The sequence below is a fragment of the Manacus candei genome, unplaced genomic scaffold, assembly GCF_025592945.1.
Source record: "Manacus candei isolate 608988 ecotype Guabito, Panama unplaced genomic scaffold, ASM2559294v1 h1tg000089l, whole genome shotgun sequence".
Lineage (NCBI taxonomy): Eukaryota > Metazoa > Chordata > Aves > Passeriformes > Pipridae > Manacus > Manacus candei.
Genome location: NW_026138137.1, coordinates 2356565 through 2362564, shown reverse-complemented (window position 1 = coordinate 2362564; position 6000 = coordinate 2356565).

The following is a 6000-nucleotide window of genomic DNA, read 5'->3' as shown; positions in this document are numbered from 1 at the left end:
AGCTCCATTCCATTGCTTTGCCCCTCTCTAACGTCTGCTCAGAGAGCAAAAAGAGAGCTTCGGAGGTACAGACCCCCTCTTGCTATATTCCGTGTTTCTCTGTGACAGTGAGATTGTACCCTAGAAGTGTCCTGGCACAGTGGTGGAACAAAACTGGTGCTGCTGCTCTGCTTGTGGGCTGACAGCGGCAGGAGGGAGAGGAAACACTGCTCTCAGCTTTAAGGCTGAGACAGACTGCTGGTTGTTGTGCTGCCTCTGGAATCAATGCAAAGCCCTTCCCTGTAGCAGAGCAAATGAATATGGGGGTGACTGAAAAAAGCTGATGTTACTTTCAAAAGTGTTCAAGCACTTAAGTTTGGAATAAATGAATCCATTGGTGGGTCGTGACTGTCCTCAAGAAGCGTGATGAGAACAGACAAGAGCAACACTTAGATTTTTCTGCATGAAGGACCAGGGAAGCAGTCATATGCTTCTTTCCCAAAAAGGCTGCCAGTTTTCCATGGGCCCAACATACCATGCTGAGCTATGAACAGGGCGTCACTAATGGGAAGTTGAAGAAGGTTCCTAAAGTATCATCTGTTAAAATTTCCGCCACAGAACTTCAGATGGCTACAGCAGCAACCTACCAAGCTACCTATGGTGGGCTGGCTTTTAGGGTCCCTGTTTTTTGTACCTAATTTAGGGAGAAAAAGCTTGATAGACTGCTCACACTTCATCACTCAATTATAAAAGGCGTGGGTAGGTCTTCATTCAATATAGTTTCCATATATAGTCCACAGCAGTAGGAAATCATTTTCATATGTAACACTTCAGGATTTTGCAGGGAACAAAACAGGTACCACTTTTTCACCTTCTATTAAGAATACATTTATAGTCTTCTCATAACAATTAGCCAGGTCTAAATGAATTCAGTACTTGTTGTGATTAAAGGATATGTACTTATTTTTCTTAGTGGTTTTCAAGTGGCAACAGGAGATGAGTTTTCCTGCCATTCACTCTTACACTTTTAAGTGTTGGTTAATGAAAACACTAAAGAAAGTTTTCACAAGGAGCTATCCATTTCCAGATGTTAAAAAGCTTTCCTAAAATAAAACTTGCTTCTCAAAATTGTGCTGTGCTTTTAAAATGTCACTCCCTAAACATTAGCATAACCAAAAGGGGTCACAATTGGGAAAAAAACTAATTTATTTTTTAATAACCCTGCTGCCTCTGGAAGGATCACAAAGGTTAAATGTCAAGTCTCATACACTTAAATAAATATCACAAAATAAAAAACAAGGTCTGAAATATTAGTACTGGGAAGGACACATATTACTTGTTTCAGGGTGCTACAGTAGCCCTTATTACATCTGTCATTAAAATTTTTAATAATCTAGATCAAAGTAGATAAGAAAGGTCACTGAAACCAAAGTAGGCTACTTTTTAGCACTACTATACACAGAGAGCAGGGTGTTGCTTCAGCATGTTAGGTAGTGAATTTCTTTGATCCTATCTATAAATGTCACTCCGTATGTCATTTAATTGTGGTATAGTCTTTTATTGGTGCAATTAAATCTTTTCAAGTGCATTACATTATCTCCAGCTCCGCTAAAAATCTTGCCATTGTTTAGGAAGCGAGGTAAGTCATTGCGAAATGATGCAGACTTTAGTTTCTTCCTTCCCCCTCCACATGATTTCTCCCAACGATTTTAATTTAAATCTCACCAAACAGTATAATGGCCCTGGAATTTGTTTAGTCGTTTGACTTCCTTTATCACACGGAGATGGTAAACATTCTGTTGCTAACTTGAAGTGGCTCCAAGCACCAAAACTAGGAGGATATTAAACCAGTAAAAGCTTATCAACTGATTCATTGATATGCTGTAAATTCCAGCCTTTTCATTTTACTTTTGAGGGTTGCCATAAGTCAACACATTAGTAAGCAATTTGCTGACATTGGATCACTTAAAAAGGCTTCCCTGTGGACAAAGTTCACCTCGGCACTTTGTTTCACCGTTTCATTTTATCATAGTCTTGTGCTGCTGTACAGATGACTGATGCAGTTTTGCATACCAATGGGGTATTTCACATAGCCTGTTTGTGCCATTCTAGTCGAGCTTTCAGAAGTCACAGACTTAAAACGTAGAGGCATGGTGTTTTCAGAAATAAATGCAATCAATCAGTTCCAGTTGTTTTAGGGGGAAAAAAAGGTTATTCAGTATTATGCATTAATATTTAAATCCCAGAACATGTTAACACTAACAAATTATACAAAATGCTGATTTCCTTTCTGTTCTCATTGATAGTTTAGGCTGATTTGCCAGCTAGCAAAACTTCTGGATCACATTTCAGCTACCTTTTTTTTTTTCTTCTCAATCTTAGACTTTATTTGCTGATTGATGGATGTGAGTTGGGTCAGGTCATAGTGCAGAAAATACAGGAGTAGCTCAGAGGAGATAGTATCTTAGCAGCAGAGGAACTTCATGGATCCCTGTCTCAGGTAGGAGAAGAGTTTTCCACTTTATTTTTACAGTTCCAGCTCAAGGAGGCTCAGGAAAGGACTTTCAGGATCACTTAGTGAAACAGGGAAGGGAAGTGCAAGCTTGGAGAAGAAACAGAGGGCTTCTCACTGCTAAGGGAAGAAGGCACAAGCAGCAGAGGCACAGAGAGGGGCTTAATGTGTCCCAGCCCACGCTGCCCCCTGCCCTCAGCTCTCCCTGGTGGTCAGTTGTCCTCAGCAGATTGTCTAGTCCGAGTTCACAGACAGAGGGCAGGTCCTGGAACTGACCCCAAACTGCCTGTGTTCCCTCCCATTCACAGAAATAGACCCTGGATAAGGGCTGAGCTACAGCACGGTTGCTATTCTTCAAATTTTGTGTCCTGAGTAGCTTTTGGAAAGCACCATCGTGGCTGCTCTACCTTTCTGTTACATCCCTCCTCGCTTGCTTACAAACACAGGCCAGGTCTGTTCAAGTTTGATACCCATATAAATGAAGACCAAGCAAAAATCAGGAGCAAAATTGTTTTCAAATGGATCAACCTTTACTTGATAGTGAACAGAAACCATAAGCTATATAAGGGTTAGGTGTCATCTTACCTTGTATTTCCTGAATTTAGGCTTTAAAATTAAATCAGTAAGAGCAGTTAAAATGACAGTGTGGAGTAGATTCAGTTCTAGTACCCAGGTAACAACAGTTCAGGTACAACTCACTAGAGTTGTTGTTGCTTAATTAAATACATAATCACTTTAGAATATTAAAGACATAACCTATTTCATGAGTCCTTCAGGGAGCACACGGTGTCATTGTTCAGGATTGTTTGGAGACCACAAAATGTAAATATTGAAGGAGGCCTGTGGTGGGATCCCTGTTTATTTGTTTTCTGTTTTACACATACCACCCAAGGTCAGTGTGGGAGACACTCAGATTTGTCTTTCCTGTCAGTGAGCAGTTGTGAGGGGAAGCACAAGGTTCCCCATCAGCTCTTTGCTATACACAGAATTCTCTTACAGACAACACAAGGGGTTGCTGCTTCTCTCATCACATTGGGATTTAAATACACTATACAAGGGCTCTCGGGGAACTTTTCTGTTATGTTAAATTGTTAAATCAGCATTAACTAACAAGGAAACTAAATCCAGTTTGTACTGACACACGGATACATTCTTTCAATAAACTGTTGTGTTAGGGATCATTTGGAAATACATTAAGTTATAACAGTTCAAAATTAGAAGTGAATCAGACCAGAGAATCAAAAGAACACATGGGATCAAATCTGATATTTAGCAGGAAATTCAGGAAATTCGAAGTTTATATGAAATCTTAGAAGGTTAAGTGGGCTCTTCACATACTTTCTGTGGCCTTTTTTTAGGATTTGGACTGTTGATTCTCTGGGTCTAGAAAAGTTGACTTTGAATATTCTGATATATGCTATGAAGGGTCACCTTAGCAGTAGGAAGGAAGCATTAAAAAAAAAAAATTAAACATTAGGAAAGTGTTCACATGCCATCAGGCTACCTGACCTTAAGCTCAACCCTTCTACCACCTCACCTTCCACTTCCCAACCCACACTCCCTGAAAAAAATGGCTCCTTGTTTTCCTATCAGGTTTTCACTCCCAGGAAATGCATGGAGAAAAAGGCTCATGTTGTATGGTCATGGTACAGGTGTCAAAATGGTCCTTAAAACTGCTCTATTTAGGAGCAGTGACACAAAGGCAAGCCTAAGACTTGTGTGAGTCCCTGCAGAGATCTGATACTGTGGTACATTGGGAGAAACCCCCAGCAAGCTGGGATTGCACTCAAGGAGATGATAAAGTTCAAGAAAAGCATTCACTGCTTTTAGGTATTTATTTTGCTGAGCACAGGTGGGAGCATCTTCAGATATGAAGACAAGACTTCTCAGGCCTATATGCAATATGTGGAAATATATTTAAGGCAGTAGGTCATAAAAATCCATATTGAGGACAACAACTGAGATGCCTCTTCTCTTACTGCTTGTCAAAAAAAAAAAAAAAAAAAGAAGAAAGAATTACTGAAGACATAATGTACTGCCAGGGCTCAAGCTTGAAGGTTTCTGTGTCCACTTGAGCTCTGCATTTCTAGGTACGCATGAGCACCCCCACAGGCAGCAAAAAGGATGATGAGAAGCCTGCATAAAACAGTTGAGGGAATTGGGGGTCATTTCTTATACAGAAGATAAAGGGAAATGTAACCTTTCAGGTGTGGAAAAAGCTGGTGCAAGTAGAAATACTTGTTTTACTGTGGACGTTTGAGAATCAAATTAAAGCTTAGAGCGCAGCAAGGACCCTTCGCATCTGACATTTAGAAAACCTTGAACAATTAAACACTGGAATATACAGCCTAGAGACAGCAATCACATCACAGACAGTCCCTGCCAGCCTGGTTAAATACCAGGAATAAGGCAGGTATGTTTGATCCTGCCCAGTTGGATGGATCAGACGTCTCCAGGTCCCTTCCATCCACATGATTCTTGAACTTTAAAAACAGCCTAAATGCTCCTGTGAAATGGAAATTAAAGTCTGAAGCTGTTTAAGTTTCAGACAGTTTAGGAAACATGGTGGTCATGTTTTTAATACATTAAAAATTGCCCTTCAGTCAAACTATTAAGTTATTGAAAATTACTCACAAATTACATAATCACCATACTTTCCTATAAACAATCCCCACTGGCCTAAAGCAGAGGGTTCAAATTAACTGCACACCTGTCATAAAACACAGGGCTGTGATGCCTCTGAATGCATAGGAATCTCCAACACATTCCCTGCATCAGTTATTTTAGAAATATAGCCATTGGAGAATCTGAAAAGCAGGTTAAATTGGGAGGAGGAAAGAGAAGGGAGGAACACAACTATTCACACCAATTGCTGGCAGCATAATTCAGAATGCCACAGAGATTTTTGGTTTTTCATTGCTTAAAACAAAACAAAAAAAAAATAAAGGCACAAAACCCTGCTATAAATCACACTTTACCTTTATTGAAAACACAGTAAAAAAAAAAAATCTTCCTACAAAACATTCAGTGTAACATTTCAAACAAAGGAAAAAACACAATACCACTGCTTTTCACAAAAAGAAAAAAAAAATCAGCCTACCTAAGGCAGCAAGTATTTTCATTTATTTTTGTAACACAACAAAGGATCCACAACAGAGAACATTATAAATCGTATTCCTGGATGACCTAAAACAAACTGGGAAAGGTTTGGTGGGGAAAAGGTATTGTTTGGATTTAAGTAACGCTAAAAGCACAATTTTTCAGCTGTATTATACCTTGGTCAGATACACCCACATGAAAGGAAAGTCAGTTGCTCAAGATTGAGTTTACAAAGCCTTAAGCACAAACCGGACCGAGAGGGGACCACCAATTCCCTGTTCAACATCTCCCAGCCTCACACGGTTCAGATTGTGCGTAATTTCTAATTTTTTTTGTAAACTGAGATCTCAACCAGTAACACTGCAATGAAAAACCTGAAAGTGCATGACAGAAGGTGTCTGCTGCCATCG